We start from the raw sequence: 17722 nt of genomic DNA, 5'->3' as shown, positions 1-17722 counted from the left end.
ATCGCAGGAATTCTGACTGCTCACAGTTACATGTCACAGGTCAGATAGCCTTCTGTTTTAACGAGCTGACACCTATTTTCGGCAAGTGCGAAGCATAGTGTAATGGGACTTTAATGCCACACAAAACATAAATAGCATCAGAGATGTAGCTTTGTACCACAACACAGCAGAGCAAGCAGGATCAAGTTGGAAGAGGATGTACACCGCACCATGTATTCCTAGTAGGGATTTTCCCACCTATCCTTGAAGAGAGAGGTGACAAGTACACAGCAGCTTGGGCTGAGCACAGAGAGGATGCATAGTAGAAGCTCACAAGGTCCCAGCACCCTGTGAGGTGAGTAGTGATAATTTATCCCGTAAATCTGTGCTTCAGCCCTTCTTTTACAACAAAACTCAGTAAAATAGATTTCTCCTGTTAAAAATGTTCAGTTCCTGTGCATTTGCAGAGCTGTACAACTGCCTGTCCCCAAGATTCCAATGACAGGCAGTGCCAGACTGAACAGGGGAAGGAGAGTTCTGGAAAAAGTTACAAGGTCTTTTACAAGGTAATGTCCATTCTTGCTATTTTCCAGCTTATAAAAAGTAAATATGCTCACCTCATTAGTTTTATCTTAATGACAAATAAATATACTTAAGGAATTACCTTAATTATACACACCCAAGTCTATTAAAAAGTTTCAAGATTCCCACCAGATAAAAAGCAGGAGAGCTACCACATGCTGCAGCTTTTACATGTGGCTGCTGTAAACCAGGCAAATCATGCCAGACTGTGAGGTATCTTCTCACCCTAAAGCAATTGGTCAAATATTGATGGGAGTCCAGGGCTGCCACTTCCACTCTAACCTTGATGTCCAGCAGTGCTCTGAGTATCCTTGTTAGAGTTACAACTTTGAGTGTTGAAAGTAGCATATCTCTTTCTGTTGCTTCAGAGCCACCAACTACTTAGAGAATCATAAAATTGCTTTAGTTGGAAAAGACTTTTAAGATCAGTGAGTCCAACCACTATCTAACTCTACCAAGTCTGGTGCTAAACCACGTCCATTAGCACCACATCTCTGTCTTTTAAACATCTCCAGGGATGGGGATTCAAGCACCTCCCTGTGAAGCCTGTTCCAGTGTTTGATAATCCTTTCAATGAAGAAGTTTTTTCTAATATCCAATCTAAACCACCCTAGTGCAACTTGAGGTCGTTTCCTCTAATCCTAATGAAGAGCTGTTTGACACAAGTAGAAAAGGAATCATCTCTTAAAAGATCACATCATGATGAAGCCCTTGGATTTGACTGACATCTGAATTCCCTAGGAAAACCAAAAATATTTCTCCTTCTAAGGTCTCACGAGGTCTCCTAAGTTTCCACATGAGAAGCTAATATTCAGTCTCTGAAGAAGCCATTACTGCTAACACTTTTTAAAGCAAGTCAACCAAAGTCATCCTGAACATCAACAGAATGAATGAAAATTCTGTTGCACTTTGCCCCATGGTTGATGCAAACAGCACTTTGGAGTTTAGCAAACATATTCTCATATCTATACAAAGTATTTCACTGTGTTTGTGAAGTGCAAGAACCAGGGCAAAGCTGAAGTACAAGGCTCCAAAAACAAAAAGAGAAATGGTTACCAGTGTTGGAGGTCACAGTCTTGCTCCACACCTTGCTGTGAACCTTGCTGATGTTCCCTGGGGCTCTGGGGCAGCACATAAGAGAGCAATTAAACTCTGTACTTAACATGGTAATGTGCCTTATTCTGAAGATTTACACAAATTGATACATTTCATGTAAATAACAGCAGGATGAGCTGCCTTCTCTCTCCAAAGCAATAAGGCATAAATAAATGTTTGATTAGATGGATGCTTCTCTGTATTTTTTTTCTCCAGATGTGCAGTATTGAGAAGACCTTGTGCAAGAGTGCAATGGTGCTGTGGAACCAGCAGATGAAGGGATTGCAAGCTGTCCTGAAAACTTGGGCATACTGGTGAATGAAAAATTAGACATGGGTGCTTGCAGCCTACATTCTACCCATCTACTTTGCTCTTGTGAGACCCCACTTGAAGTACTGCATCCAGCTCCAGCGCCCACAGCACAAGAAAGACATGGACCTGTTGGAGTGCGTCCAGAGGGAGGCTATGAAAATTATCAGAGGGCTGGAATACCTCTGATGTGAGGACAGGCTGAGAGAATCAGGGTTGTTCAGCCTGGAGAAGGCTCCAGGGAGACTTTCTTGTGGCCTTTTGGTACATAAAAGGGCCTATAAGAAACATGAAGAGAGACTTTTTTACCAGGGTGCAATGACAGGACAAGGGGTGATGATTTTAAACTAAAAGGTGATGGATTTAAATGGGATATAAAGAAGGTGGTGAGTCACAGGAACAGGTTGCCCAGAGATGGTAGATGCCTCATCCCAGGAAGTGTTCAAGGCCAGGTTGGATGGGGTTTTAAGCAATCTGATCTAGTAGAAGATGTCCCTTCCCATCACAGAGGGTGGGAACTAAATGACCTTTAAAGGTCTATTCCAACCCAAACCACTCTGTCTCAACAGATTGAGATTCTATAAAATGAGTAAATTTTCACAGATTTATGGGTGAAGTGCTTCCTCTCTGAATGTATACATGGGAGCCTTGGATGGCTTTGTGGCATTCCTGGTAACAATATGGGTGTGAATGTTTTTCACAGTACTGTGATGCAATTTCTTTGATCCATGTTAGAGTAAATGAAGCTCCAGTGCAATCGTCTGAAGTTATTCCAGCGTCTGTGTAAAAAATAGATTTGAAAAATGCTCTTCACTAACTTAGTTAAGCAGGTACCTGAACATTAAAATGAATAGCAGTCAGAGCAGCACTGTATTCACTTTTCCTGTATTTCCTCTTCCACTGTGAGCAAATCAGGACAACTAAAGCAGGGTCACCTAGAGCAGGTTGCTCAGAATCATGACCGGGCTAGTTTTCAAAGTTTCCAGACAAGGAGACTCCACAACCCCCCTAGGAAGCCTGTTGCAGTGCTCTACCACAGTCAAATACACATTTTTTTCCCTATAATTTTTATTTTATACCTGGTTTAACTGCAAGTTACTACTTAAGAAATTGTTGTGTCTTTTGTATAACATATACTAAAAACTTTAAAATTTATCCTAGGTGTGGGAAACCCATTCAAGCCTTTTATATGTGGGAATCATTTTGATCTGAATCAGATTTGAGGTATAATTCTGCTGTCATGTCAGTGAAAAGTTTCCTGTTGCTTACAAAGCACACATGCTGTCTGCTTTCTGTGTCAAAACTACTGTTGTGAGTTGAAGTCTCTGAGTATTTATGCACTTAAGCCTCTGCATTCCTAGCAACTCTACTCTCCTCTCATTTCAGCTTTTAGTATGTTGTTCCATCTTTATTCACATGTAGCCCCTTCTGCCTGCTTCCTTACACAGGCTACTTAGAGACTTGAAGCAACTGTCTTCTCAATTTTACTTGCACCCACTTCGTTTCAGTTTATTTAATGTTTTGTATGTGAGCTCCCATCGATTTAAAGCTTGGGAGTCTAGTTCTAATTAGGGTAAATTGAACTGCTGTGTCTTCTGCCCGTTTTTAAAACAGTAAATGAAACTGTTGGTGCTGCCTTCCTGGCCACTATGTTATGGATCAGTACCACCTGTTCCCAAGCAATACAGGGTAAACCAGAGAAATTGCTTTTTTGCCAGAGTAAACTGCATCTGTACCAGTAAGCCTAAGAATCATAGAATCACAGAATCCTTGGGGCCTTTCAAGGTCACCTAGTCCAACCCTTCCAACTAGATCAGGCTGCTGAAAGCCCTGTCCAACCCAACCTTGAATGTTTCAAGAGATGGGGCATCTACCACCTCTCTGGGCAACCTGTGCCTGTGTTTTACCGCCTTTACTGTAAAAAATTTCTTCATTGTATCTAGTATAAATCTCCCTCCTTTTAGTTTAAAATAATCACCCCTTGTCCTGTTGCAACAGGCCATGATAAAAAATGATTGTCCTCATAAGGGCCAAAGTGTGGACTCATACACTGGCACCTGATTTCAGCTGTTATTGTGGTTCAAGGTACAGTTTTGCCCACCCTCCCAAGGAATGTGGGTCATGTCTGAAGGACATCAGCCACAGACACAAGCCAGGTCAGGCCAGTTGGTCTCAGGACTAGAAAGTCCACAGATTGTTTTACTTACCCGCCAAGGCATAGCGAAGATGATTACTCAAGGCTTTGCTGCTGTTTAGTTAAGCAAACCCTAAGTTAAAGTGGTGTAACTGTGAGTAAATCATTCTTCCCTCCTCTCTTCTCCCTACACCTCACCGTTTCCTCTCTCAGAAATAACTACAGAAAAACATCTGATAACAACAGAACATTACAAAGTTAGGAACCTGTTCTGAATCCTGCACTGAAATATTTTCTCGTCCTCCATCTCCTTACTTGGAAGTAGCTTATGAAGTAGCTTATGGACAGATGTCTTCCAAAACCCATAAAAAGATACTCCAGGGATCCAGGCTTTAGTAGCTGTTAGCCAGTGACAAAATCAGATCACTAAAATTCCTTTCCTGATTTTTTTTTCCTTTAATTATTAGTACTACTTTTCTGACAGCCTCTTAACAGTGCAGCAGCTTTCCGAAAGCAGGTAGTTTCCCTTCATTTTCATTAATATATTCCCCTTTGGCTTTAACAGAGAACTAAATTAAAGTTTATTTTCTTTTTTACATTGCTAATGTTAATAATTCAGCCCTAATCTGGGTCGTGGGTTTGCTCTCTAGCTCAGGCACCCTCTGCTGGTCTTCCCCAGGAAAAACACAAAATAGCGAATTTTCATGAGCAACAAAAATTTTTAAGACAAAAATGCATATTTCTACTTCTAAACCAGAATCTAAATTATGAGGAAGATCATCCTTTGGGCTGCAAACTGGGCATAGGGGGAGTTTTAACATTAATTTAAGAAAACAGCATAATCAAGCATGTGAACCCATGGAATTTCTCAGGCAAAAAGACCAAAAGTGAACATGGTCTAAAAAGCTGATCACAGTCTGATCTGGCTCTTAGCAGAACTCTGTCATTGGTATTTTAACGAAGATATTATGTAAGGAGCTTTAGAAGTATACACTACTGGGGATGGGTTTTTCCTGTGTATCTGTTAACAAGTCATAGGCAGTGGTCCTACTTAGCTAGTACCTATTTGAAGGAGGTAAAGAGATAAGGAGATACAGTGGCTAAATATTAGCTTCCATTCTAGCACAAAATGAAACAGAGAGCTGATCTAATTATTCACCTGGGAAAATCCCTGGCTGTCAAGAAGTAAATTACAGCACAGTACTTTCTTAATCACCTGATTGGTAGGACATGCTGGTTGGAGAGGGTAAGTTTGGTGCACCTGGTATTCCAACAGTCACTTCCTGGTAACCAAACCCAAGAAAAAGTAGTTCTGAAACTGTTCTCATTACTACCAACATCTAAAAAGGTTTCCTGCACTGCCCAGGATCAGGCAGATGTGAATCTATTAGCAAGGGGACCCTGTTCCTCTTCCAAGATGTATAGGATAGTTAATGCAAAAAGCTTTAAGATCTACAGGAACACAAATCCAAGTTATGATCATGATCTATGAACATTTTCACCTATTCTGCTTTCTAAAGTCAACTCGCGTTTGACATTGAGCCTCAGTGTATGCACCCAGATGCTTTGTTGAGGATCCATCAGCTTCTTGTGTGTGGTACTATAGGCATCAAGCCAGAGAGGTTCAGGAGAGTCACGAAAGATAGTAATGGTTTAATTTGTATAGCTGAACTTTTTTGATGATGTTAAAAAAGCAATTTATATGTCACAGCCACAGGCAAGATGTTAGCCACAAGTATTCAAATCAAAGCTACGTAAGCAGCCTCCTGTTACCTTTCCTGGGTAAGTCAGTTCTTCAGCATACTGGAGAAAGTGCAGTGAGGGGCTGCGAAGATGAAAAGACACTTGGAGAACCATCTTTGTTCAGCTGTAAGAGGAGAAAGATAAGGGGAAATGTTACTGTTGTCTTCAACTGAAGACTCTTTTCAGAGGTACATCATGATGAGACAAGAAACAAAGGACACAAACTGCAACACAGGAAATTCTGATTGGAAACAGAGAAACAGGTGCCCAGGAAGGTGGACTTTCCATCCTCAAAGATACTCAGAACACAGCTGGGCAAAGACCTTAGCAACATGGTCTCAATGGAGCATTTTCAAAGAAGAGCAATGCAGCAGGTGAAAGGTCTAGAGAACAAGTCCTGTGAGGAGCAGCTGAGGAAAATGGGGTTGTTCAGTCTGGAGAAAAGGAGGCTCAGGGGAGACCTCATTGTTCTCTACAATTACCTTAAAGGTACCATAAAGGTAACCTTAAAGTTGCAATAAGGTAGGGGTCAACCTCTTTTCCTAAGTAGCAAGCAATAGGATGAGAGGAAATGGCTTCAAGTTGTGCCAAGGAAGGTTTAGACTGGATGTTAGAAAACATTTCTTCACCAGAAGTTTTGTCAAGCTCTGGAACAGGCTGCCCGTGTAAATGGTGGAGGGATTTAAAAGATGTGGAGATATTGTGCTGAGGGACACGGTTTAGTGGGGGACTTGGCAGTGCTGATTTGATGGTTGGACTTGATGATCTGAAGGGTCTTTTCCAACCTACATGATTCTGTGAGTCTATGATTGGGCCTGCTTTGACCCAGGGCTTGACCTCCAGAAGTCCCTTCCAACCACAATAATTCTATGATTTTATGATAAATGACTGCTGTATCATTAATCCTGTTTAAGCTGATGAAATTTATTTTGATAGGACTAATACTTCCCTAAGCAAGTAAGAAATTTAAACCCCATCCAGGCTTGCTAAAGTCATAGGGAATCTTGTGTTTAATTTGAAAGGGATTGGATCTACCAATACTTTTACTCCTAAACTTCATTTTTGTAGACAACACTAGTAATTACATCAGGGTTGGGCTTTACTGTGGGTTTCTCAGTAGGTTGCTTTCACAGTGAGATGAGAATGAAGCATTCCACAACCACTGTCTTTGAGTATTCACAAATTCTACCTAGAGAGTTAGCAGCAGAATGAAGTGTTTGCTCAGTGCTCTGATGGTACTTAACTTTGCTTTTCAGCTTGCATTCTCAGGAAAATTCCTGTTTGCTAACTGTTATTAGTAATGAGCCTCTCACCTAACTTGGGTTCAGCTCAGGTCAACTGCTGCTTTCATGTTGAGACACTGTCCATATTAATTGAATTTATGTCATAGAATGGTAATCTTGTGACCTCTGTCGAGTGAGCTAATGATTCCAATCCCGTTTTCAGCAGGCTGCTGTGGATTAACATCACCAGGGCTTTCCCTTTTTCACCTCACCATTTCTCTCATCTCATCAAACAAGCTTTTTTCTTCTTCCTTGTCTTGTCTCTTACAAGCAATTATGCTATTTATTTTGAATGTAAACCAGAGTAAAACCACACAAGGGAGTAATTAGAATATAACATGGTAAATGTCAAGTACTAGCCAATTATTTTGATTATTCCTATAAAGATTAAAAAATGCAAGAACTAAGTGTGTTTGTAAAAATAAAATGTATGCTTTTACACAGACAAATATAACGGAAATAGAGATTTATCTTAATAAATACATGAGTGATATACTGCAATGAGTGCAAACAAGCAAGAAAACAAACACTCCAAATCCTTAAAAGAAATCATATTCCCAAATCTCTCAAGAAGCAGTAGGACTCTTAATCCATCAGATTAAGTGAAATTTCCTGAGGAGGAAGGATACCTTTCTGTTTAGGGTGGGGACTCATATTATTTCCAATTAGCATCCACGTTTTGAGCAACACTGATATTAAGTTGCACCACATTACTTGCACTTAAATGTTCTACATAAGAATTTATGCTAATGCAACCTGCAATGTGAGATTTTCCTTCCCTGATAGGTTCCTCCTCATGAAACTCTGAGCTTGAACTGCACAAGAAGCAGTTTCTTTTCATAATGGCCCTTATTGCTTTGCAAATCCTTTGCTCTGCACCATCCTCAAAGAAACACAACATGGATGTGAGGCAGTGAGGCTTGGCATAAAAATGCTAAAAATCCAAATTACTAGTTGTTTTGCTTTCCTAAGGAAACCATCACATACAACTGTTGATCTCATATCCATTTTTATCATGTCCCTTATGCCAGCAAGCATGAAACAATGTCTTTACTTCTTACAGTCATATCACACTAGCACCTATGTAATTAAACTAAATTTAAAGTCCAGTTATATTGTCAACTTAATAAAGGCATAAATGGCAAAATCCATCTTTGGAACAGGATTATCCTTTAAATCCTGGACTCTCCAGAAACCTTGGTATTCCAGAAAACCTATTTTGCAAAATACTACGCAATACATAGATTTCAAATATCTCCACACTTTGACCATTTGATTCTGATGTGTTGTTTTAACTTTTGAGACACAAAAATCTATCTCCTCTGCTGTGTCCCAGCCAACAGGCTTCTTAAAAGAACTGATTCAGCAGCTTTCTATGAATGAATGTAGCCAAAAGCGAGTTGTGTTTGTACCAAGATGGTGACTAGATATGCTTATTCAAAGAAGAAAAGGGCTAGCAACAAAAAATGGAGTTTACAGAATAGAAATTTTATCCTCGCATCAGAACAAAATCTCCCTTACATCTGGAAATGCCAGTCTTTATCAAATTCCGGAATCTGTGCTTGAATGTTAATAATGATAAAACTCTAAGAGCATTGTAAGACTCCTGATGACTCAGTATGAAGTATTCTTCAGCATCAACAGTCTGACAAGTAATTTTAGCTGTGATTTGCGAAGCTAATTTTTAGGTTAAACAACTGACAATTGTAGGCAGGCCCATTAACACTGGCTGGGATAACAGCCATTCTTATAACATGCTGATGATGAAGGGTTTGATCCTGCCACACTGAGGTCAGTGAAAGTTTTGCCACTGACTTCAATGAGGGCAGAGGCCTTCATGTACAGACTACTAATAGCAAATGAAAACAGCAACTTATATACGCCTTCACATTTTCGAAAGAAAAGAACCAGCTAATGAATAGCACAGGCTGGTTAAAGATTCTAGTTGTTCCCTACTTCACATTTTGTCTTAGAGCCAAAGAAGATCTCGTCAAGAATATTAAACTTTCATCAACTGCACACAAAGATGCTGGAAGCATTCACTGCTGACAGATGAAGAATCAATCAACTGTTTCCCCTTCAGGTTGAAAAGAACCATAGAAATGTACCTGTGCTGGAGTCTTATCATGGGGGAATTTGACCCAGCTTTTAGAATACTTTTAACATTTTCTACTAATGTTGCTCTAAGCTGATGCATGGTTTCTGCATTGAAAAATAACACAGATGGTCCCAATGAGACCTTTCACACTATGCCACCCTGGATCTGGCAGACAGCACAGGGGCCAAAATCAATTAGCATACCCTGGCATGCCATGCCACCACAACTTCAGACACCAAGCGTGGCTATTTTGTTTCATTTTATACAGAAGTTTAAGGACAAGCAGGCTTTCTAGAAAGACTTCTCCATTTCAACTCCTGGGACAGATGAGATTCTAAAAGGAGAGAAAACAAACATTTAAATGGTTCTCTTTCCCTTGTTTTCCCTTTTCTTTAAAATGCTTTCAGACTAGACTGACATTCTTTTTTAGTTGTCCTATTTCACATGAAAGTAAATTTTCCCAACCACCAGGTCTTCAATGAGGTTTTGCTACAGAACTGAAAAAAAAAAGCATGAAATGCAGGTGATTTGCATATGATCTCTGGAAACCTCGACAAACTTCATTTATCTTCCTGAGCTGCCTGGATTTTTGCCATCTTAACTTGGGACTTTTGAAGGAATCAGTATTCTAGAGTAAAGCTTTATATTAATTTTCCCACTGATGATATTTTCGTCTTTACTACACTTTGTTTTTGCTGATCTTCCTAAACTGCAGGTTACTTCTATCAGCAAATTCTTACCATAAAAATAAAACTCATGACTGAGCATTGCTTGCTTTCTGTTACAGCTAGAATAAGAAAACCACATTGTGGCACTCTGCTGATTTTGTACCTGATTTTGTAGATTGAAAATCACTAGCATTTGTTTTTTAACAGATGTTCTCACTGTTTCCATGTTGTTTTACAGAGCTATCAGGAGAGCATAAACCTCATCTCAGAGGGGTCAAAGTTTAGCAGTTTGCAGAGCACTCTTCAAGACAAAGTGAATTATATCAGAACTGCTGCACAAATGTGGGACGTTTGCACATGATGTTCTTCAAAAGACAAAAATCCCTGTGACATCTTTCAGGTAAATTCAGTCTAGATGAAGGATACACCCTAGGTGTATGTGTTTGACAATTGAAACATCATGTGATTATTAATCATAGCTACAGTACTGGCATTTTATGGAGTTCCCAATGGCACAGCTGCCTAAGCAGATACCTACAGATGTCATCACACCAGGGTGTTGCAGAAACAGTAGCAAGTGGATGCAATGCCTGCAGCACAGTCATCCAGATGGCTTTTAGATTCCAAAAACAGGTACAGCCCACTGGAGAAGTGATAGCACAGGGAATCAGTATCTAACAAGTCAAGTAGAAAGTCCAGGCAAGTTAATGATCACGCTATTACAAGCCACACGTATCATTAATATGAAGATTTTGATTAGACAACCTCTAAGCACCATTAGGTTTAGCCATCTGAAAATCAAGAGTCTAGTTTAGGTGGCCATCTTCTCTAGTCACAGAGGCGAGTACAGAGGAGTAATGATATCTGAAGGTGCCTGTCTCCTTGTACTGAACCAAGATAACTGGGACAACAGCTTGATTATATGTCTAACATTTAGATGAGTATTATTAGTGATACAAATCCTATTCCAACCACAGCCTAGCAGTTTTTAGACTGCAGGGTAACTTCAAATATATAATTTTCAACCCATGGCAGACAATAGAAGAGAAGAGAAAGATGTTGACAAGGAAAGCAGAAAACAAAAGGATCTGTTTTTTCTTACCTTTTGTGTAAGTTATGTGTAAAAGAAGTACAACTTTTTCACCTAGGGGTCAAGAAACCTAATCAGTTCATATTTGTACTAAATGCTCCCTGTGTAAGGAACATACAGTCACGCTTCCAATACCTCATGATATGCCTTACAATAAAAGAAGTTTAACCAACTAGTATTAAAACTGAAAAGAGTTAAAAGGAGCATTGGGCAATACCAACAGGCAGAGATTACAGTAGACTCATATCAAATGTAACATAAGAATGGAAACATTAAATTGCCTTGTGATGCCAACAGCAATTGTACTCCCATATTCTCTTCTTATGGGAATTGATGTCATTGAGAACAGCTTCACTGGGCAAAGTGTGGAATTTTCTAAATTGACAGTTTTAATGAATACACTGGGACATAATTATCCTGCTTGCAATATCCAGGTTTTCACAGGAGGTAAATACATCTATGTCTTTAAATACACAGATTTTTTTTTTTGAGAAATACTTGTGGAAATACCATTCACCCCAAAACTTTTTAAAAGATATAACAGGAAGCCAAAAAAGATACCTAAAAATACACTGTGGAACTGCATGTCATTTAAAATATGCCTTATTAGGCTACTAGAAATATATTGTTTGAAACAGTGAATTATGATTCTTCTCAATGATTCAGTTCTGGTTTCTGATGCAATAGTTCTTTTTACTACCTCTCCTTGTTTGTTGTTCTAATGAATCCAGTGACTACACATCCCTGTCAGCTGTGTCCCATCTTGAGCTTGCACCTAAAGAGAAAAATAAAGACCTGTATGCTGGGAGAAGTAATCTCATCAACTGCAAATACACATAGCAGAGGCAGTGTTGCAAACAGCTAGTTTCTTCGAATTAAATGTGATGTTTGAATACCTTGCAAGTATTTATAACCATTGTCACTCCAACACACCAGGCAAAACTATTAAGCTAAAGAAAAGTTACATTTTAAGAAAATACTGTGGTAATTTGACTACATCCAATTTCCCAAGGAAAACATATAAATAGAAAATGACAGCAGCAAACTCTGTCATTCCTGCAGCTTAAAACTAGGGCATCAAAAAAAAAAAAAAAAAAAAGCTGGGCCATGTTTTCATTCACTTCTATTTTTAAAAAATTACACACATACAAACATAGGTGTAGGTAACAGAATCTAAATGAATTTCACAGTTGTATTCAGTGTTAGATTTATTCAAGTGGAAAAGGAGAGTGAAAATTAAAATTCAAGTGTACATGTTAAAGAAGCATGGCCCATGCCTGCAGAAACAATCCTGCATAACCACTATCTTGTCTGCACATTGTAGAAGTTTAGGGGAAAGAAGTTTGGTTTTGTTTTGGTTTTTGTTTGTTTGTTTTGTTTTAATCTGAACTGCATCAAAATTTTAGCCAATTGTCTTCGGATGTGAAGAGGAAATTCAAAATTGCATTGATGAGGATTGTGGGAATTACTCTGTGACCATCCAAAATCTTTCTTTCACTGTGTTCTGCTTCCTCACATCATTATTTTCAGAGTATTTTGTATTTAAATCTCTCTAAAGGTTTGCTTTCACTTAGAAACATCTCTGCATTTAACTACAACCGCAAAGTGTGAAACAGTTAACACACCGCTGAGCACTACTGAGCAGAGTCCAGTATCATGCTAACAAACGCGATGAGAGTGGATACAGACAGATCAAGTCCGAACAGACCATTCGGCCATAGTCAGCAATGGAAACTGGAGATTTCACTCCGAAACGCAGTCTATCACAGGAAAACCCTTCAACGGTGAGGTTTTATAGAATTTGTTACAGCTCTTTAAGCTATGTCCGGGTAAGACTTTGCTGGTTTTCTAGGTCTTATCTGTGCAACTGGATTCAATTAATTGCCCCCAGTCGCTGACACACTCGGGGTGAAGTTACTCTGCTTGTTATCTACAAAAGCTAGGGGAACGTAACCAGTAATTTAAGGTTTCTAAGCTCTCACTTCAGGGAAAATTTATCATATGACAGTTTGCTCTGATCCCTGTTAAACGACGGAAACTATCTAAAGCAGAAAACCTTCCCGATTCTTAACCGAAGTATCCACTTCACCTTTCTCCATCCCTCTTCAACATCTCTCCTCCTGTAGTCAATTCCTTCTTCCAAACTACTGCCCATCCCTAATCCTCCCCGTAAAAGCACTCCTGCACGCATCCACTTCTCCGAAATCCCCATACCGCCGATTTAACCCTGGATTGCCGACATTAGCAGCACGCAGCCTTCACCCCTGTCCTACCCCTGCCTCTAAGCATCCTTTCCCACAACCCCGCCACATTCGCCTCCCCCCTTACACAGAGTAAGAGGTTTGCCTCATAGCTTGCCCTCTGAATTTGTTCCCTGCAGACTGGTGGAGGAGGGGAGCTGCTCCCTGAACATACTCCCGTCACTTCAGTCAACAGGCCAGACTTCATCAAAGGGTATCTGAAAATCATGGGATTATTAAAACCATTATGCGTTCATTGCTGGTAATCCGCTGATCATTTTGCCAGCACTTCTGCTTTCAGCGGTGAAACCTGCGGGGCTCCGATTTAGGCGGGTAAGATGATACCCCAGAGTGTCCTGAGGCTCTGGGGACGCGAAACGACCAGGGTGCCTTCAGCCCATTCCCGCCGAGGAGCAAACGCCGCTGCTCCCCGCGCCCGCCACCGCCGCCTCCCTCTCCTCACGTCGCTGCGGCTGATCCCGCCAGGGTCTCGGCTTGGGCCTCGTTGCCCAAGTCCCTCAGCCTCAAGCGAGCAGAGAGCATGAGATGCTGCTGCCGCCACGGGACCACCACTGGTCCCGTGATCGGGATCGACACTGGGAGCCGCAGGAGTAACCGCCAGCAGCATTGCCATCTTCTCCCCTGAGGGGCCGTACCGCTGACGTCTTCCCCAACCACCCCATCCGACTCGTGCCGCTCCTACGCGCCCCGCGCATGCTCGTCACGGCCGGGCGAGGGGACGGAGGGTGATGTAATACCGCTAACGGCCTCACGCTGGGTGTCCTCCTGCCCTCCCCCCGCCCCTCTGCCTTCATCGCCTCTGCAGCTCTCCCAACATCCGGGTATCCCGCCCAGCTACGCCAGAGCCGGGTTTTTGCTCTGAAAAGCGGCTCTTGGTCGCGTTTCGGTGTTGTTTGCTTTATTTTTTTCTAAATATAATTTGGGTCTGGTTTCTGTTTTGTTAGCTTTGTAGATTTTTTTTTTTTTACGGGCGGGCGCGCAGCGACGACGGGAAAAGGCCGGGGGGCGCGCGCGCGTACTCGCTCCCGCCTCATTCCCCCTCCCCCAGCTGCGCGCCTGCGCAGAAAGGCGGAGGAGGAGGAGGCGGCGCAGTGCGTGTGTGTGAGGGGCGGGGGGGGGTGGGGGGCTGACGGCGCTCCGCGGAGCTGCGCGAGTGGGCGCGGAGCTCGGGCAGCCGGGCGGGAGGAGACCGGGGAGGAGGAGGAGGGGGGGGGGGGGCGGCGGTGGTAGCGGCGGCCGAGGCCGAGCAGCAGCAGCAGCGGCGGCGGCGGCCAACGAGGAGCGGAGGCGAAATGAGCGCTGGGCTCCCCCTGCGCAGAGAGCCGCCCTCGACAGCCGTCGCCTGTGAATGAACTGAGGCGAGGCCGCCAGCCGGGTGTCCCCCTCCTCCTCCTTCTCCCCTTCCTTCCCCCTTCTCCCCCCCGGCCCGCCCGCCGCCGGCCCCACTGCGGACGTCCCCGCCTGCCCCCGGCCTCCCTCCCCCCACGCACCTTCGGGAGCACGGCCCTGCCCGCCACAACCGGCGTCGTCCGCCGCGGCCCGGGGGGGTAAGTGGTGCTGCGCAATGCGGGGGCCTCCGGTGGGCCGGGGTGAGAGGGTGGCGGCGGGGCTGGGCTACGCCGGGGCGCTGAAGGGCCGCGGCCGCCGCCGCCGCCTCCTCAGCCCCAGGGCCTGTAAACACGCGGGGGTGGCCTGCTCGGGGGCTACTCTCCCTCTCGGCTCTGCGGGATGGGAGAAGGGAGGGCCTGTGGGGTGGAAGGAAGAGGGGGCCGTTCCTGTTGTAGCCTGTGTAAGGAACGAGTCGCTATCCCCGGCGGCAGCAGCTGGTACCAGGTCGGGGCTGCAGAAGTGAGGGAAATGGGAAGGGGGGCGGCGCGGGCTTAGCTGTTTTGGGGTGGTGATGCCGGGGCCTTCCCCTCCCCGCCCCCCACCTTCCCAGCTCACCGCCCCGGGGCTGACGGTGGCCTGGACTTGGGGCATGGCTGCGCAGCTCCTGCATTGCAGACGCCTTCGCAAAAGGGCGGGGGGTGGCACGGCAGCCCCTTGGAGCTGGGTATGGGGAATGAAGAAGAGGGTGAGCGAAGGACTTTGGGCCTGGCTCAGGTAGCAGCAGCTTTCCTCTACCTCCTGCTCCCCTTCCCCCCCGCCCTTTCTTGCCCCATTCAGAGTTCATTTAATAATGGCTATAAACAGCCGCCTCTTCTATCGCCACCCGAACGCTTAGGGCACGGCCCTGAGAAAAAAAAAATATCTATTTATAAAGCACACGCCCTAGCGAGGGTCGGAGCATCAAGTACTCCCCAAGTAGTGACATTATTATGCAGCGGGCGGTTTTCCCTTTGCCAACGCCTTTCAGGCGTTTAAAGTTTGAGAGCGATTTCGCTGCCTTTGAAAACAATGTCGTAAGCAAAGGTTAGGCTGATGATCTGTAATCTGTCATAGAGTACTCGTCAAAAGTCGGTAGAAGAAAATGGTCTCCTCATTTAGAAAGTTGTCCAGTGATGGACTGGATAATTTGGCTTGTATATTAAATGCCAGAGGCTCAGAGCATACGTCTAACTTCTCTTACATTAGCTTGTATTATAGTGGCTTCAAGACTGACTGCAGATTAATCGTTTCAGAAAAATTGATTTTGTAGACAACTGTTTGATTTGTTTGTATTTATATCATACAATCAAAATATTTCAGTGTTGCTGCATATCACAAAGTTTTGTTGTGCAAAACTAACGTTAACCTGGACAGCAGTACTTGAGAGGAACTAAATTTTTTTTAGTTGTGCCTTTTGTCATATGAGAAAGTGCTGGTCATTCAGATGGCCTATGTGGTAGCCTTAATGTTTAAGGTCCTGAATGCATGCAAAGGGTTTTTTTTAAAGCAGAAGACATATTTAGATTCTGAAAGGTTTGATGCTAGGTGATATGTTTTGCTTACATCGTGATGTTTACAGAGTAAGTAGAATCATTTTATAAACTGTAAATTTTAAACCTTGTAATTCTAGGAAACTTCTTTCCAAATACGAACCCATGTAACGCTTTCCTCAGCTGTACATACGCTGTTTCAGTGGTTTGGTGGCTGAAGCAGATCTGTGAAGCACTACTGAAATTAAAGTGAGACAGCTGCTGTTGCTCAGGACCCTTTGTGAATTGCCAAACGACCAAGGAATTGTGCAAGTTCTTCCCACATTTTTTCTCTGATAGCTTCCCTTCTGTTACTATTCATAGTTTCTCTATGAATAACATCAGAGACAGTGGTGGAGGGGAAAACTGGAGATGAGGAAGTTTTGCATTTTACCTGTCCAATCAAAGTAGCAGTTAAAGGAAAGGTGTTGAAGAAAAGCAGTTTTGGTAGGTGTACCTGCATTTTTCCCTGGGGTAGGGACAGCTGCTCCTAAAAGTTTTCCCCTCAGGGCCTTTCTGGGTCTACCTGTTGTATAAAAGACTGGGCTGAGACCGAAAGTCTTGCTGATGCATCATACCAGTTATTAATGTTTTCCTTACAGATAGATATCTGATAGAACTTGATAAATGTACCTTGTACTGGAGAGAGCTGGTTTGTACTCTCATGCTTTTCTGGCACAACCATGTTTTTCACATATGCAGACATGGCCTAACTCTGGTTTATAGGTTTAGCCCTTTGGTTGGTGGTTGTCTGGTAAACCTTTCTCCCCTTAAGGTACAGAAGAAAACTGTACCTATTTTCCAAGTATGTACTTTTAACTGTAGGTAAGCTTGAGATACTTTTGTTGAAACAGAGGAGGAGAGATGGAAATGCCAAATGACTGGTGAAGCTTGCAGGTCTAAACAAGCAGGGCTTACTTAGTGCAGTTTGAATTAAAGCAAAACACTTTTTTTTTTTAATAAAATCAAGCTAGTTACTTCTTATCTGGAGTGCAGTTTATGCAGTGAAGTTGAGTCATTCTTGCTGAGATAGCATTTTAAGAACTGTCATTAAAATGCTTAGATGTTTAACTCTAGCACAAGTATAATTTGTAAACTTATGTAACTGGTTTGTTTTTGAATGCAGCTGTCAATAAGAGATTTTATTTACACTATTCCTTTATAGTGGAATATTTAAGGAATGTAAAGCAGCTGCTTTCACAAGATGACCTAAATATAAGTTAATTATAAATAATGTATTTCTTACTAAAATACTGACATTACTAGTGACTTTTTACATGTTCAAGTCTGTTCTGATGTTAAAATATTTTTTAATGTAATTTGCCTCACAGAACTGCATTGCAGTTATGTGATGGAATAACTTAGGTTGTGCTATTAAAAAAGCAGGTTTTGGAACAGGAAATACTGTAAAAATAATTGTATTAATTGTCTTTGTAAACCTGCAACTCATTTTAAAGGCTTGAATAGTAAGTGTTTGAAGTCAAGACTACACCTGAGATAATATTTATTATTGTAATTTTTGCTCTTCTCATCAAGTTCTACCTCACTTTATGCTTTTTTGAAACATTGCTGTATCATGTATA

At 42.4% G+C, this 17722-nt stretch overlaps 1 protein-coding gene across 1 annotated transcript in view; it reads left to right on the top strand.

Annotated features, from left to right (window-relative positions):
• Positions 1 to 14755: 14755 nt before the first annotated feature.
• PPM1A (protein phosphatase, Mg2+/Mn2+ dependent 1A) overlaps positions 14756 to 17722 on the top strand; it is a 29672-nt gene continuing 26705 nt past the window's right edge. Inside the window, exon 1 of the mRNA XM_054380691.1 lies at positions 14756 to 14789. The gene's annotated coding sequence lies outside the window, so the exon portion shown is untranslated. The remainder of the gene's footprint in view (positions 14790 to 17722) is intronic.

This window comes from Indicator indicator, chromosome 4, assembly GCF_027791375.1.
Source record: "Indicator indicator isolate 239-I01 chromosome 4, UM_Iind_1.1, whole genome shotgun sequence".
In the NCBI taxonomy this organism is placed as follows: Eukaryota; Metazoa; Chordata; class Aves; order Piciformes; family Indicatoridae; genus Indicator; species Indicator indicator.
Note: the sequence above shows the minus strand (reverse complement) of the source record. Positions and strands in the feature narration are given on the sequence as shown.